The following is an 18,057-nucleotide window of genomic DNA, read 5'->3' as shown; positions in this document are numbered from 1 at the left end:
ATTCTTAAATGCCACTTGCTTTTATATGTTGGTGCCCAACAAATGGGAAAGATAATGCAGAATTTAATCAGGAAGCATAGATGATGTTTTATAATACTTTCATAGTTATCATGTGGAAGAAATTTTAGTATGAGCAGTGTCAAAAAGGAGACATGGGAATCAATGAATGGACATTATAGGAAAGGCAGATTTTAGCTCACATTCAGAACACTCTAGTAATTACAGCTGTCTGAAAAATGTAGCTGGCTGTTTCAAGAGCTGGTTATATCCTTGTCATTTCTGTAAGTTCTCAAACAGAGATCAAAATGACTACTTGTCAGGATATTAGAGAAGGAATTCTGGTACCATATTCAAGCAAAGATGTCAACTTCTGAATCAATAGGTGACAGAGAAGCAGTAGAACTTTTGAGTTAAGGGTGCCACCTCCAGAGCCTGATTTGAGTTCAAACTCCAGCTATGCCACTAAGATGTGTGACCCTGGGCAACTTTAGCTTCTCTGGAACATAATTATTTTCATCATGTAAAATGAAGTCAATAGTATCAGCCTTGTTAATACCATCAAATGATTTACTACTATAAAGCATTTACAACAGTGCCTGGCATATACTACATTTTACATAAGATGCCTGTTAAGACATTATTGATAAGATTGTGTCTTATAATATCTTACAAATTTTAAAAAAGTGATTTTGAAGAAATTATCATGCTTTGTCCAAAATTTTCACTTTCTTCCAAATTCCTGGATCAGTGTTCATTGCTTCCTCTTCCTGTCAACCTTGGCACTTCCCTATACTTTTGCCACTTATACCATCAGAAACTGTGCCATAATTTTTTGTGTGCTAGGCATTTTTCCTGGGAACAGTAAGGACTCCTCAAAATAGGGACTCTCTTTTGTCACTCTGGCTCCCAATTGTCTGAACAGTGCTCAAATACAAGACAGTTGCTTGATAAGTTCAATTCAACTGACAGTTGCACTACCTAATGTTAATAATGGGAGAAACATGGGAATTCAAAAATACTTTATATGCAATAAATATTTACTACAGTGATTATTATTATCTTTTTAAGATTTGGGGAAATAAGCATTCACCCCTACATTTAAAAGTGAGTACAAGAAATAGCAAATACTTTCCCAAGGTTCCAGAATTGGTAGAAGTAGGCATATAACTCTAAGTTACATGTTCTCTCCCAAGAGACTATACAATCTCAAGAGAAGTTACATTTGATTGCAGGCATGATATTTTGTTAATAGAGTTATTTTTAAGTGATCAAAGAAATGGCATAATAATCAACATATCACTAAGGAACAGCAAATGTGAAATAATATTCAATAACATAAGCCTTCTTCAGGATAGGACTTGGAAAAATATTGTTAATTTGAGTTAGAATGATTTATAAATAAGCCAATGCACACTGTTTGGGAAGTAGGTAGAGCATAAGTAATAAATAAAAGAGATGAAATTCTTCGTAAATGAAATAAAATTACTCAAGCATATGTAACAGCACAATTCAAGGGTCAATAATTTGTTTCATTTTATAAATTAATAACAAGGGGCAAAGTAAAAGAGCAGGCTACTCAAAACATAGTGAACTGCCAAAAGCAACACTGGAAAAACACAACTGGCCAGAAATCAGAACTTGCATATTTTCTACTGTAATTCTTTGATTATGGTAAATTGCCAGGCCCAACAGTGCTTAACTTTCTCAGGCCACAATAGGTCATTTGGTAAATGGTTCTAAATGACACCCAAGTGGCTTTCATTTACTGGCCTGAGAGTAGTGAGCCAACAGGGAGCAAAGAGTTCACTTTCTTATTAAGGAGAGGAGACTATTTTGAACCTGACCATCCCAGGTGAGGAACCTATTCATAGAAGTCAAAGTAGTGCAGCATGTTAAGTCTTCTAAGCTACGTGGATGATATTCCACAGAAGAAAATCAATAGGGTCCAGATGCCCTTAAAGAGTTATGTAGGTAAAGTACCTAATATATGTCCCAGGGGATTATCTTATTCATAAAGCAGGAATTGACATGCTGTGACATGAGTTTTCCATTCTACTTAGTGAAATGAAGTCTTTAGTTTATTCTTCCACTGCTTCCTAGAACAAAATGTTCCCCCCAAAATATCTCATAGTCAAATTTATTTCTTGTCTGAGAAGTTAAGCAGTTAATGGAACTTCCTACTTGTTAGTTGTGCAACTGGGAGCTTTGCATGCTCTAAGTATTGCGAATATTCATCTAAATGAGGGTACAAAGATTGGAAAACAAGTTACAGTAAAATTAAACACATTAGAAAGGTCAGTGGTCAGAGACTAGATCTTACAGGCTTTCCACTGTAGCCAAAGTGAGTTATGTTTTTAAAGAAAAAAACCCACATTTAATGGATTAAAATATTACACACAAAGAATATGTGACAGATGGCAAAGCTGAGCAACATTTACTGAAATATTTAACTCGGATCCAGCTGACGCACCCCATTACATTTCATATACAGCATTCTTATTGATAACTCAGAAACTCTGCAGATTCTTAATATGTTAAAAAGTCAGATGGAACAATCGATAATTGGCAAGTTAATTTATATTACAAATCAACTCTACATACAGTCCGAGTGGCAGCATCCTGTGTGAGAAAATTGATGCTTTTATATGTGTGCATTTCTGGTGAAGTACAACATTTCTTGGTTTGATAGCAGATATTGGAAAGCTTATTCTTGTAGATTAGCTATATTTTGCAAACTCAAAATAAGCAGTTTGTTCTCTGCCATGGAATCATAACCACAGTAAAGGATGTGTCAAAAAATAAGGTACGTTATACTTCAGAAAATCAACAAAAAACACATTTCATGTACACTGTTTTGGCCCAAATAATTAGCCTGTCATTTTTGACAGATGCAGCAAAGTTCAGTAATTTTTCTTTAAAGGTAAAGTCAAAATATATTTGGCAATTAGAAGCATGTTTTGGCTAAAAAAAAAAAAATCCTACCATAAAAAATTCTACCAAGAGTAAAAAAAATAAAAGCCATATTTACAATCACATTTTATTCTATACTGAAAAAAAGAGCAACAAACAAAATGTTAGATACTTTACCAGGATAAAGAGTTTGTGCTCTGTATTTCTTTGCAAATTTCCTTTTTCTCTTTCTCTACTCTGTAAAATAGATCATGGCAGAGAGAATTACATAAGTGAAGAAGTTATAGAATATCTAACCACCAAAGAATCATTTATTTGGAAGGAGCCAGCGTAGTTGCTTTATACTAGACATCTTTGCCAGATGTCCTGGTGGTATTCCAGTAAAGATAATAACAGTCATTATGCTAATTCTCAGGAACTGAACATAAAGATAATACTGTACAAATTGAGAGTGAATGAAATGTACACTTTCAAAGTCCATCATTAAAATAAATGCTGGCAACCTACCTAACCAAAATACTTTGTGTAAAACAAAAAATAAAATAGCCAATATTCTTCTGGGTTATGGACAGAATTCTTTTTTCTTTAATCAAAAAAATATATTATTTATTATTTATATTATAAATTCCTTCAGGCAAATACTATGACTTATTCACCATTAGATCTCCAGCATCCACCAGTTTCTGGCTCACAGTAGTCAAACAATATAGTTCAAGAAATGAACAAAGTAGTCAATGAGATTGAATAGAATTACTCTGTGTGTGTGAGTATGTCTGTGTGTGTGTGTTTAGGCATTACTTGGGAATTGATCCCAGGATTCTGTGCATGCGAGGCAAGTTCTCTACCACTGAGTTACAGCCACAGCCCAATCATGTCAATATTTTATTCACAGTGATGGGGATCAAAACCATGCCTTCATGCATACTAGCCAAGTGTTCTACCAATGAGTTATACCCTATACACACACAGACACTCTCTCTCTCTCTCTCTCTCTCTCTCTCTCTCTCTCTCTCTCTCTCTCTCTCATACACACACACACACACACACACACACACACACACACACACATGCTCAGAAAAAAAAATGCTCTTGCAAGAAAATCAATTAGGACTATCTTTGTTTTGTTTTTTTTTAAAAAAACAATGAATTTCAAGAATGTGAGAAACTGAGAGCACTGACAAATAATAAAACTTGTAGACACTGAGTGATGCTGTGAGCATAGGTTAGTCCTAAAAGCTAACTAACTTTTTAAAAAGAACTGGCTAGTTAAAAATCAGCTGAACTTAATATTACTGGACATCCAGATTGGTACAGCTATGGTCAAACTCCTTATCCTGGCCAACAAAAATCTCCATGAGATTTTCCCTGCCTTTTCTCAGTACTCATATTAATTTCTCTCTCGTTAACTACACACAAGTCATAATGGCTTTCTTTCTGTTTCTTGAGCATAATAAGTATATTTTCCTTTCCTCACATTTTTGAATGAGATATTTCCCTGCCCTAAATGCTTTTATCTATATTTTGCATGGTTGGAATCCTTGTACGGTTTTGGCCCCAGTTCAAATATCAACTTGACAGAAAAAGGTTTTTTCCTCTCTCCAAACTTAAAGTAGCACTCCAGTCATTATTACATAATCTTGCAATATTTTTTAATACCACTTAGCACTATATAACACTAAATCCTCAACCCCATTCTGTCCCTAACAAAAATAGGGGAGGAACCTCATCTATTTCATTAATCTCTCTACCTCAAGGGCTTATTTCCTATGGCACACAGGGAATACAGATGTTTCTTGCCTTTTGATAGTTATGTGCTGATAAACCTATTATAAGCTGAAAATAGCATAAGCTGAAAAAATGCATTTATTATACCTAACATACTGAACATCACAGTTCAGTAACACAGTGCATTATAGACTATGAGGGGTATTATTTCATGATCATGTTGCTGACAGGGAGCTGTAGCTCTATGTTGCTACTCAGCTTCCTAAAAATATAACAGAGCATATAACTGGCCCACAAACAGATCAAGGTTTAAAATTCAAAGTAATGTTTCCACTAAATGTGTATTGATTTTGTAGCTTTGTAAAATCAAAAAATTGCAAGCTTAACCATCATAAGTTGGGGACTATGTATAGTAAACTGTGTTAATTAATATTCCTGTTTTCAGTCTCTAGCTTTGCTTATTCACTCTACTGCTATTGGCAGAGCCATCTTATTAAAGTGACACTCCTCTTTGATTATGCAATGCCCAGGCTTCCTACAAGAGAAAGGAGTATGTTTTATGTCTTTCACCTTCACTATTGTCAGCTTTGAAATTCTTATTCTGTACTGATCTGGATTGATGAGATTTGGAATAAAAGTAATGGTAGACTAACATTTGCAGAAATTCAGAGCAATAACAGGGATAGAGTACACTGACCATAGATAGTAAAATCATTTCTAAAGACAGAAGATTGCCCATCCCTGAATTCCCAAAAGGTGGGTGGTTAAGAGAAACAATGGCAATGCATATAAATTTTAGAGAATTCCTCTAAAATATACACACTTAAGGACCAATTATCTACTAATGGCATCAGAGACATGTGCACACAATTGTGCATGTATGAACTTATCAGTGCATGTACACAAAATAAACAGCCACTTTTAATTCAATATAATGCCCTTAAATGTGTCATGGTGCATGTATATCTGTGCAGAAGTATTTGAGATGTATGTGCAAGCAGAATGACTGAAAAGAGACAAGAAAGACATATGTCCAAGTGTTCACACATAATCATAACCATAATCATATGTGCCTCAAGAGTCCCAAGGTGACACTGTTATGGCCAAAAAGGAAAACAAAGTTTGAAAACTAAGGAAGAACACATGCATCTAATAGTGCGCCATCAGAGATATCTCTGAAGTACTCCAAAGGAATTGATCATTACCCCGGGTCATCAAGATATGGTTAAATTACAGTTAGAACATTGTTTAGAAAGGCTGATAAGAATATATAGCTGCAGTGTCAAAACACCTAGCATACATATAACATACTTTAAAAGACTTTTTCTTAAAAAAAGGGTAGATTGCAGCAGTCAAATCGTTAATGTTGAAATTTGGGAAGTCCCTTGCTATCTACAAATGGATATATGTCAAGAGAATTCCAGATAATTGAGACTTCACTAAAAGTTTGCTCAAAGAATTTCATATCCTTTAATGCACAAGGTTCTAAAAACACAAAATGAATGACTTATGACAATTGTTTGTGATTTAACTGACAATTTAATGGGGGCATTTTGATTGATCTGGAAATAGAAAGTCAAATATGACAGAAGAAAAAAATCTAATGCATGTGCCATCGAAACAAATAGCAAAGTAAAAGAAGAAATTCGTGATATAAGTCTTCATTTTGTCAATAAAATACTTCAAGAGATATGAAGTCACTAGCTCATCTCAGCTGTGTTCAATGTATTATACATTATACCTTTTAATCAATGCATAGAATAAACGAGTTTCTATTCAAAAGGATTCCTCTTAAAATATTTTCATCACTTGGCTTTTAGGTTAGTTTTAGGTTAGTTTTCTGGCTTCCCCCTACCACAAAGGCTATACACTTTAAGTTTCCCCACAGCTTTGTTAAAAATTCTTCTCATCTTCCTAATTTCTAAATGTTGAAGTGACTCAGACCTGAGTCCTTGTACTTTTCTTTTCTTTGTCTATACACACTTTCTAGGTAATTGTAACCAGTGTTATGGCTTTACACACAATCTATATGCCGGTGACTCCTAAATTTGTACCTTTTCTTTATGCTCTAGGATTAAGTATCTTCACCTCTACTTGGATGCTGTGTTAGTCAGTTTTTTTTTTTTTGTTGCTGTGAACAAAATACCAGGCAAGAACAACTTAGAGGAAGAAAAGTATATTTTGAGCTCACAGTTAAAGAGGTTTAGTCCATAGTCAGCCAACTCCATTGCTCTAGGCCTAAGGTGAAGCAAGGCATCATGGTAGAAGGGCATGCCACAGGAAAGCTTCACCTCATGGTGGTCAGGAAGGAGAGATGGGGGAGGATCCAGAGGGACAAGATATAATCCCAAAGGGCATACCCCCAGTGATCCATATCCTATAGTCATGTCCTACCTGCTACAGTTACCACCCAATACTCTAGCTCTTTCAAATTATTGCTCCATCAAAAGTATCAATACTGATTAGATTACAGCTCTCATTATCTCATCTTTTCATTTGAGAATATTTGCACATTAAGAGGAGTCAAACCATAACAGATGCCTAATACACATCCCAAGCTCAACTTACCTAAAACCAGACTCTTGATTCATCTCCTCACAACTTCCCATTTTGTTCATCTAATCTTCTCATCTCTGTAACTTTCATTCCATTTTCAGTTTTCTAATGGAGTCCCATTAAACAACAAGGATTTCCACGATTTCACCTCAGAACTATTGTTGTTCTGAGTACTTTCTCCTGCACTTGCTACAATCCAGCTGCTGGTCCACTTTGAGTATGCATATGTTCATATCTTTCAGACTTTACATTAGCTATGCCCTCTGGAAGAAAAGTTTATTCCTCTGTTATCCACTAATTATCTCAAGTGACTCAATTCTATTGTCAAGTGTCATTCCCTCAGAGAGGTCCTGCTCTGACCAATTTATCTGTTTAAAAAACAATCATTATTTCTTAATCCTTTTACTCAGCTTACTCAGCTTTAAATTTCTTAACATTTAGCATCATCTGATATCATATTACATATCATATCTTACTACATATTTGGTTTTTGACAGTCTATCATGCTAGAATATGCTCAAAGAGAGACTTTCAAAAAAGTTTCTCATCTTTTATTCCCCAAGGCAGGAGGGTGGGCAGGACTTGGCACATGGTATTTGATAAATATTTGCTGAATGAATAGATGAAATTGTTACCCGTGGGAATACTGTTAAATGTATCATATTATCAGTACTGGTGAAGTGAATCAGGGAGGAAATTAATTCAACATTGAAGCATATAATGTCTAAGCAGAACGACAATGAATACACTACATAGAATTAGGGATGTTAAGAATGGTTTAGAGCTGAAAAATGTTCAAGATTACATAATACATCACTTTGTACTGAAACATTTATTTGCATAATTTGGAAGTATTTCATTTTCCCTTACTTTCCATGCTCAGGCTAATCTACTGAAAGTTGATAATCTATTTCCTCTAAAGAAAATGAGTACTAAAAGATTTTTTCCCTAATAACATTGAATTTAAATGCAATGCAATGAACTATAGAAGGTGAAAATAGGCAATAATCATTTATAAGTCTAAAGAATTTTGGATAAGTATTAATGTTATTAATCTAATCACATCTTGGCATTTTATGAAAACACAAACAACATATAAAATATATGCAGAAAAAAGTGGAAAGTTATGTCCCATATGTAGTGTGACTAAGTTAATAAAATTATGGGACACTTCCCTTAATTAACATACCAATTATGTAAATCTCATAACTCTTTTGGTATTTCACACACATGCACGAACATGCTTATGTCCACATTCCACACTACCACTAACCAAAAGAATTGCCAGGTTTTTATAAACTTGCAATTCAAAAGATATGACCTTGCAATCAAAAAGTAGATCTTCTGGTATTTAAAAAATATCATTTTAACATCTAAACTGCCTGCAGGCAGCAGGGTTTCTTCTGTAAGACTAACCCATGGCAGCTGCATTTCATTTTTATTTGAAAAGACTGATCCAGTGTTTTTTCAGCTCTCGATTAAGCTGTTTAAATTAAAAAAAAAAAAGTAAATGTTGAAAGAGGAAACCACTGTAGTTAAGCCCTATGTAAACTAGTAATGGGAAAATCTCAGGTGGTTTGAAAGTTCGGTTTGGATAAATACCTAAATCTATTGGAACCTCTTTAGCTGAAAAATTCCAGCTCCCACAAGGTTAGTAGAGCTTTAGGTTTTCCACTGAATCTGACATAGCTCTTCAAAAATACCTACACTCAATCCCTAGTTAATAGTAAAGGCGACTTTGGCAAAAAAAGTTAACAGAGTTTTTGAAATAAAAAAATGTCCTCAGCATTTGGCTCAATTTGAGATCATTCTAACTGTTCAACTTTCAAAGCTTACTAGGAGTATAAATCCAGTGAGACCAAAGAGAAGAAACTAAAATTCACTAGAAATGCAAGTAACCAAATAATTGTCAAGTCACCTAGCTTCCAAATATTTTAAGCAATGGTAGATAAACAGGCTGAAAAAAAGATTCATCTACACCTCTTGTCTTAATTCTGATCTGTCCTTTATTTCTCAGCTCAGCAGTAATGTTAGGAGGCCCTTGGTTGACCAAAAGAAATATCTTCCACATCACCTGCCATAGTTGTATACATAATTACTTATTGTTCACATTTTATAGCAGACTAAAATGTTCTTTAGGGTACACTTTTTATAGTTTTTTTTTTCACCACAGTACTGCAAATGCCTTACATGGCCTGTATGTAGCACATAGTAAGTGATAAATAAGTAAATATTTGGATGGACATGATCGTGCATACCTGTAATTCCAGAGATTTGGGAAGCTAAAGGTTGGAAGATTAGAGTTTGAGGAGAGCAATTTAGCAAGACCCTCAGCTACTTAGTGAGACCCTTGCTCAAAATTACATACATACATAAAGAGACCGAGGAATAGCTCAATGGTAGGCATCCCTGAGTTCAATCCCCAGTATCTAAATAAGTAAGTAAGTAAATGAATAAATAAATAAATATTTGTGTGATGGGCAAATCCTCAAAAACATCAACTAGGTGCAAGTATTTTATTTCTCCTCAGCCCTTCTCCCTTTTCCCTAGCATAAAACTGAACAAGTTCTTAGGATCTCTGAGATGATCTTGCCATTTTTCACTGTGGTGAGATGACTGATGACTACCAGCACTAAGGTAGCTTTGGGCTGGGGGTTGACACGATTTTGGAATTAAGGTTAAACATATCAGCAATGGCCAAAGATTTAATCAACCATGCATATGTAACAACCAGGGTTCCTAGAGCTTCCAGATATCTGAACCCATGGTGAGTGTTTTTGGAAAGGGCATGGGGGCTCTGTGTCCCTTCCCCCATACCTAACCTTCTGCATCACTTCATCTGCATTTTTATAACAAACCAGTAAACATAAGTGTTTCCCACCAGATTGTTAACAATTCAAGAAAATTGGCCATATCCAAGGAGGGGAAGGTCAAAACCTCCATTTATAGCTGGTGAATCAGAAGCCCAGGTAAATTGACCTGGGGCTTTTGACCAGATTCTAAATTGCTGGGGCAGGGCTCAGAGGGAGGATCACAGTCTTGCTACAGAACTCTCAACTTATGGTATCGGATGCTATCTCCAGGGAGACATGTTAGAGTTGAATTAAATTTGAGGACTTCAAGCTGCTATCCATTTCTGCAAAGTTGCTTTCTTGATGGTGGGGAGAACTCACCACCACTTTTTAGGTGAGAGAAGTCTTCTGTGTAGACTGTGGTGGTAGAGAAGAGGAAACAATGACACTTTTTTTCTTAACATACAGTTATCATGGTTTAATTACAGAACATTTTGGAGTAGGCATGAGTGTGAATAAAAGAGCTTTACAGTTTAAAATTGTAAAAACAATATAAATGCAAGTTGTTATTAAGAATACAAATATAGTTGAATATGTACATTCAGTTTTCTAATACTGGAAATGATTCTGACTTATGTGTATCAGCAGTGGAGAACTGGCAAGTACCACCGCACTACCCCATTTAAGGGAACACCATACGGTGTTTGGAAGGAGAGAGAGGAACCTTGCCTTTCAATAATTCATGACCCATCAAATACTGTTTGAACTCTTTAGACTGTTATTCTTGATCATTTGGAACTTGGTTTTTATCCCCTTTCCTGTTAATAACTCCCACTACTTACAGTCAAACAGGTCTACTTCATTTTCCTTCAACACTTTTTTGAACTTTATTGACTGACTTTTTGCCTATGTCTGGATTGTAACTCTCCATAAAACCTCCACTACCAAGTCATCAGAAAGACAGATCTTTTTCTGATCTGAACTAATAATAAGACAATGTATGCAAATACTATGAAGATAAAAATCTCGATGGAAATACTAGGTTTCATTATTTTATAGAAAGAACTTTCAAACATGTATGTACATTTGTCATACCTATATTGTTTCTTATAATGGTTTGGGCATATTATTGATTCTGCTTCCTAATGTACATGTTTCAGAAATGAAAGTTCTATGTCTTATTAATGTTTGTATACCTCCCAGTCTTAATGCTTTTTACAGAAGGCATATCCAGGCATTACAAGAATGGCAAAAGATATGTTTGGATAAAGGGAAACGCAGCATAGAGCAGAAGGCAAAACTCTCTGTGTCAATTATGTCCTAATATGTGAATGAATAGGCAGATATGTTAGATGACTTAACACATATGCCCCATCATATGCCATCTCAATGTTTACAATCAATCATTTTTTAACAGGCTTTGTTAGTTTAAACTATTATACAGGGATCACTAAACAAAACAGACTTTAGTAATAAAATCTATTTATACATTTAAATTTAATCTATGTTGATCATGTTATATCTTAAATTTTGAATTGTTCTTTAACTCAGTCCAGTTTTAGTAGAGTTCCTGAAATGCAATTTTTGAAGTGTTGGAGGAGCAGTGCTGGGGTAGCCTCATGCATATTAAGCAAGCATTCTACCACTGAGCTGCATCCTAGCACTCAAATCATTTTTAATATTAATCTAATATAGACATAATTAAGGAGGAATTTTCATTTGTTTAAATAAAGACATGAAGTGAATTCCAAAATCAATTAGAATAACATTTTGGATGACCTGTGAGAATATTCAGCAAAATGTTTTTTCAGGGTCAAGTATAACATTGAAATAAAATGACAGAGAAGGGCAAGTCATATATTCATTCATTTTCCAGACACCAATAGAGCCCTACTATGTGCCAGGCACTGGGAGTACAAAAGATGATCACCACAAAGCAAACATGGTAAATTTCTTGTACACTGAAGGCATTTCAGCAAAAGTTGAATGTTAAGTTCTTCATGAAGCTACTCCAAAGCCCAATATGTACTGCCTTGTTAACTCTTAATGCATTTATAACAATGCCACATAATTAAACTTAATTAAATACCATCCTTTTAGAATCACTTTTCTCATATGTACGCTCTTAACTAAGTGCTAAGTTCCTTTATAGCCAAGAGAATATTTTGCCCTTCATTTTTATACTGTAATACCATGACACTTACTATAGTGTTAGAAACTGCAGTGACTGCTTAATAAATATATGCTGTCTGACTAATAAAAACATGGAAAGCAATGTATTTGTGAACCCAGAGGAATTGTTGGCACACACAGTTCCCAATTATCTGTGCTAAAGGAGATAGTTAATTCAAAACAAAAGATAATATAAAAGTCATTTAGCTTTGGAATGCATTCTCATATATAACTTGTCATTTGGTTCTCTTGGTTGGTTTGACAATACATTTCGAACAGTGAAGTTGCAATATTAATTCCCAACTGTGGCCAAAGGTTTTGCTTTCTCACCAAATAAAAATATGGTTAAGAAACGCTGAAAATTTAACAATAATCTTGTATTGTTTGTAGTTGTATTCTGTCAGTTTTACCTCCCTGACTATATTCTTTCTTGAAAGCAGAACACATACCCTAATCTTATAAGTACCAAAGAATTTACAATATTCTTTTTCATGAAGATTGCAAGAATCTTCAAATTCCATCTGTTATCTCTTCCTATTTTCTACTCCAATGGAAAGGGTATGGATTCCTTTAACAGTAAACACCTGGATATTTCTTCCATAATGAGGGATAACTATCCTACTTCTTTCATAGTCATTTACTACATTTTGAAGAATATACCTTTCACCTATCAGTCTAAAAACAAAAACAAACTCAAACAAAAATGTAAAACAGATTTTTTAAAGAAAATTATATAGAATGAAGTTGGACAAAATCAGATCATGGCTTTCCTTTAGACAAATAATTAATTTTCTATTTGTGAGATTTAGGGCAGAATTATAAATAAAAGACACTTTTTATGTAGCTTTTCCACTTTACAAAGCATGTTAAGTCATTATACCTAATCCAAATAGCAACATACATGAGGTAGGCAAGCAAATATTATCATTTCAGTTTTACAAAAGAGTAAATGGAACATTTTTTCTAAGATCAGAAGATAAAGCTAGATCTTAGGTCCACTAATATCCAGTCCAAATATCTTTTCATTCAGATGGATTAAGACAGTCACTTTGCATTTGTACGAACATCAAAGTTTGAAAAAACTTTGTATGTGTATGTGTTTGTGTATTTGTGTGTGTGTGTGTGTGTGTGTATGACAAACAAAGTGGCCAGAGCATTTCTAAATGGTGTGCAAAATGAAATGATATTGCTGTACGTTTGGACTCAGGCCCATACTCAGGAATCTAGATATTGGTAATTAAACAAAGTTGCTGTACACAAATTTGTTAATGCCTTTGCATATATCAAAAAACCATTTATTAAATATTTACTTTTGATGAGGAAAAGAGGGGTTGATACTTTCACCTCTGAACCATTTTTTAATCTCAATTACTCCTTTTCTGTACTCAGGCAGTATCAAATGATGATTAGATCCTGTTCCCCCTCTCACTGATGACCTCTGGAAAGCATGTATGTATATGTAATTCTTTTTTTATTTTTCATTGATTTTCCATTCTCACCATTAGTGAGTCCCTTAGCCTTAAATGTGTACGTGAGATATAATCCTCTCAAGTTCATTATCACTCTAAATGTATGTCTTATGAGGGGTGGATATGTGTGTAAGAAATCAAAATTCAATTGGATAATTTTCAGTAGTGTTAGTCATACATTTCTTTCGATTTCTAACTTCAGTAATGAGTTGGGAAAAGTATAAGTTTATCATCCTATCTTTACAACACAAAGGAGAGTACCATTGCATGATTACTAAGTAATCAGTCTTGCTTTCTTACATTTTTATCAGTCTTCACCTTATAAAGTGAATTTTCTTTCATTATCTTAAAGTTTAAACCCAGAAGAAAAAAAAATAAAACTGGGAATAGTCACCTGGAAGCTAAGTTTATTTTGCTGTATTTTCATAAACTATATGTAAAACATATTCCAACTACAAATAAGTGAACAGACATTGATAGAAAGAGATACTGATATATATTTCTACATATTGAAAATAGTATGACTGAGATTTTTGCTGTTAGTTATAAAGAGTTATACTAACATCACTGTTAACATTTGGATATGAAGTGCTCCTCCAAAGCTCCAGTGTTAGTGCAGGAATATTCAGAGGTGAAATGATAGATTATAAAAAAATATAACCTAATCAGTCTATCCTAGTTTGAGCAGAATAACTGGGTGTTAACTGTATGCAGGTGGGGAGTGGCTGCAGGAGTTAGGTCACTGGGTTAGGCCCTAAAAGCATGCATCTTTCCTGTGTCCCCCTCACCCTTTCCCTCTCGGCTTCCTGATGGCCATGAGCTAAACAGCTTTCCTCCTCACACCCTTCTGCCATGATGTTCTGCCTAACCTTGGACAAGAGCAATGGAGTTGATTGACCATGGACTGAACTCTAGAAGCATGAGCCAAAATAATTTTTTCCTTCTCTAAGTTTTTTTGTCAGATATATGGGACACAGGGATGAGAAGTTGACTGACATAATCATTATCACTGCATACTTGTTTAACATACCACAAATGCATTTCATATTTGAAAAGAGTTTCAGTAAATTTTAAATCAAAGTAAAATGAATCAAATTCATAGATTCATTACTATATCCAATTTATGGTCTTGTAAAGATCCAAATGGCTTTATCTTTATAAATATGAATAGATATAATGGGTATGCTATATGTTCTCTAGTATATATGCACACTCACATAAAAATAACCATTTTGGGTAATTTAATTTTCTCAAGGTTCCTTTTGTTTTATTTCTATAAATAAATCCCACAGAAAGGTTTTTAATCTGTTAAAACTTAGTTTCTGGTAAGAATGATGAGAATTTGTCAGACTGAGGGTACATTAACTCTTTCAAACAAATTAAGTCCCGTTTTATGTTCTGAAAAAGATGATTTCCCAGATGAGTCTCCTGAGGCCTGAAAAGGTTTATGCACCCTTTAAACGAGCAATATATTCTGTTCTCATCATCAGCATCATGCACCAAATGTCTGTCAATTCCCTGAACAATGTTTGAAAAATGTACTTATAGTCAGTGTAATTTCAGGCTGAATTTCAAACAAGAAAGACTCTTCAAATAGAAATGTTTGTGTGTGTGTGTGTGTGTGTGTGTATGTGTGTGTGTGTGTGTGTGTGTGTGCGCGTGCACGCGCGCTAACAGATCCTAAAAAAACATGCTACATTCAGGCAGTTTCTTAGAATATGATTTCTACTAAGGGTTTGGTAAGAGCTAATTTTCAATACCTGCATTTAAAGTCAAAATATGATAAAAGCCTAACATTTGAAACATGTTAGAGTCCTCTCTCTTGTCAAACTGAGGTCATGCTAGAATACTATGTTCTCTATTTACTTGCCAGAGTGCTAAGTTTAATATCATTATACAATGAAACTGAAACCTATTTATTAAGTACTTAAATTTCTATGAAGCTTTGTGCTATGCTTGTTGCAGAATATTCAGATGAATAAAAATACATATCTCAAAAATTTATAACCCAGTGTACACAACAGACATGTGCATAAAGAGTATAGGCAAATGAGCAAGTATGCTAATCCTAGTATTCAAATATTATGAGAACACAAGGGACAAGGAAATTAATTTTGATTGCTATGATTAGAAAGGCTTTCTGGAGGAGATAGTGTAAGTGAACAGCTAATTTTTAAATTAGTTTACAATCCTTTCAAAAAATAGTTTTCCATTTTGAGCGAGACAGGATAAGACACAATAAAGTAATTTCACAGGGAACAAATATAGAATTCATCTCAGATTTATGAACCCTTCTGAATTGAAAGGCCACATAACACCATGACAAGGGTTAAACTCCAAATGAACAAAATTTGGATCTCATCTCTCACTAGTGATATTGATTACTTATGTGATATCAAGTACATGGCTGAACCTCTTTAGCCTTCTAATATTTGAAATAAGGCTAATTAAAATAAGGTCAATAATAGTACCTACCTCATAGGATTGCTTTGGAGATGATTTGTGGCAGGGAACAGGTTAATCTAATCTGAAAACCTAAATTCTAAAATGCTCTACATTTTGAAGCATTTTGAGCACTGATGTGACAACACTAGTGGAAAATTCCACACCTGACTTCATGTGATAGGTCACAGTTAAAATGCAGGAGACTTAAAATATAGTGTAAGATTGCCCCCAGCCTATGTGTGCATAATGTGTTTATAAAATATAAAGTGAATTTCATGTTTAGACTGGGTTCCATCCCCAAGATATTTCATTATGCATACTCAAAGTCCAAAAAAATCTGAAATATGAAATTCTTGTGGTTTCAAGCATTTCAAATAAGGGATATTCAATCTCTCTCTCTCTCTCTCTCTCTCTCTCTCTCTCTCTCTCTGTGTGTGTGTGTGTGTGTGTGTAGTTATATCCTGGCATAATGGCTGGCACATGACATTCACTAAATAGTAAAAACACTCTCTTTAAACAAGAACCTTGATTCCTCTTTTTGACTAGGCCGCACCATTGGGTTTTCTCCTTGGTCCTGAATGGTTCAATTTTAGCAAGAGGTCTGATGGGTCAGTTGAGTGAAAATTCTCCATCCTTGGTATTTGACCAAATTCCTCATCTCTCAACTTCTGCTTGTTTTCAACCCAGTGTGCCTTTATCAAGAATCTTGTCAAATTGGTTAAGCCAGAATCCTTTTTATCCTGGATATTTTCTCTTGGTAATTTTCTGTCCATTGATTTCTACCCTGTTCCACGGCTACAAATCCCCACTTGCCCTTGTGTCCGAAATGCATCTCGATCGTAAACTGGAATCTCTCTTTTATCACAATAGTTTCTGAATAAAATTTGCCTTGACTGCTTTCACTTCTATATGGTTCTCATTCTCTTTGATAATAGTTGTTATTATTACTATGTTATTACCATTTTATCATATATGATTATACCTTCTATCTAGTTCAATGTACAATGGAACAGAAAATTTCCAATATCACTATCAAGAGTGTGCCTTTCAAAGGATGCTAAGAATCTCCCTTTTAAAAAGAACAGTATTCCCCTATGTGCTTTTCTTACCAAGGAGAAATATAAATAAACCCTCTAGCTTCACTTATTCTTAGTCAACTTAAAAATCATTAATTTTGGAGGTCATACATTATTATTCTCCTATTAGCTTTGCTATAGATGACACGTGATGTGTGTGTTATGATAATGGTTACCTAGGTTACTCTTCAGGGAACTGAAGGTCTGTCTTGCTGAAATCACTGACTCTTCACATGGACCTGAAGATATCCAATAGGTGACTGAAACACAATGAAAATGTGTGGAATCTCTGTCTTCATTTTGTCTGTTTCCTTTATTGACTTAAAACTTTGGAACAGAGTCTACTCACCACTGATTGTAGACATGACAATCATTTGAGAAATATCTGGTTGAAAAGGTTAACTTGAGGTACACTTGCCTAGTCCCCCACCTCCCAACTGCCAGGACTGGAAACACAAGACCATAAAAGGAATGAAAAGAGGTGATCCTGAGTTCCTGGAATATACACATTCATTCCCTGAAAATATATTAATATTCCTCTTTTATTAGCCAGTTCATTTCTTTTATTATTCCTATCCTATATCTATAACCCCTCAACTACCTGAATGTGAGAAGCTGATTTGTGAACAAGGTACCTTCTTCTCTATTCTTTGGCCTATGAATAAAGCCTTTTTTTCTCCCTAATACTCTTCTCTCAGTCATTGGTTTTCCGTGGGATAAGGTTCCACAATGACTTTGAAAACAATCTGCTTTATTCCTGCCAATACTGGTAGTTGAACCCAGGGCCTTGTGAATACTAGGCAAGCCCTCTATCATTGAGCTACATCTCCAGTTCTTTTTATTTTGAGGAAGGGTTCTTTTCAATTGTGGAGGTTGGCCTCCAATTTCAGATACTCCTGCTTCAGCCTCCAG

At 34.6% G+C, this 18,057-nt stretch overlaps 1 protein-coding gene across 15 annotated transcripts in view; it reads right to left on the bottom strand.

The window, feature by feature from the left end:
• The window catches only part of Diaph2 (diaphanous related formin 2), an 802,473-nt gene that overhangs the window by 278,937 nt on the left and 505,479 nt on the right, over window positions 1–18,057 (bottom strand). For 2 of the 15 annotated variants that reach the window (XR_013431757.1, XR_013431761.1), the window contains one exon: window positions 17,322–17,405. The exons of 12 other annotated variants lie outside the window; for them this stretch is intronic. The gene's annotated coding sequence lies outside the window, so the exon portion shown is untranslated. Of the gene's footprint in view, window positions 1–7,203; window positions 7,455–17,321; window positions 17,406–18,057 lie in introns of all 15 variants that reach the window. One more of the 15 variants, XR_013431756.1, reaches the window with a different exon arrangement.

Source organism: Ictidomys tridecemlineatus, chromosome X, assembly GCF_052094955.1.
Source record: "Ictidomys tridecemlineatus isolate mIctTri1 chromosome X, mIctTri1.hap1, whole genome shotgun sequence".
NCBI lineage: Eukaryota > Metazoa > Chordata > Mammalia > Rodentia > Sciuridae > Ictidomys > Ictidomys tridecemlineatus.
Note: the sequence above shows the minus strand (reverse complement) of the source record. Positions and strands in the feature narration are given on the sequence as shown.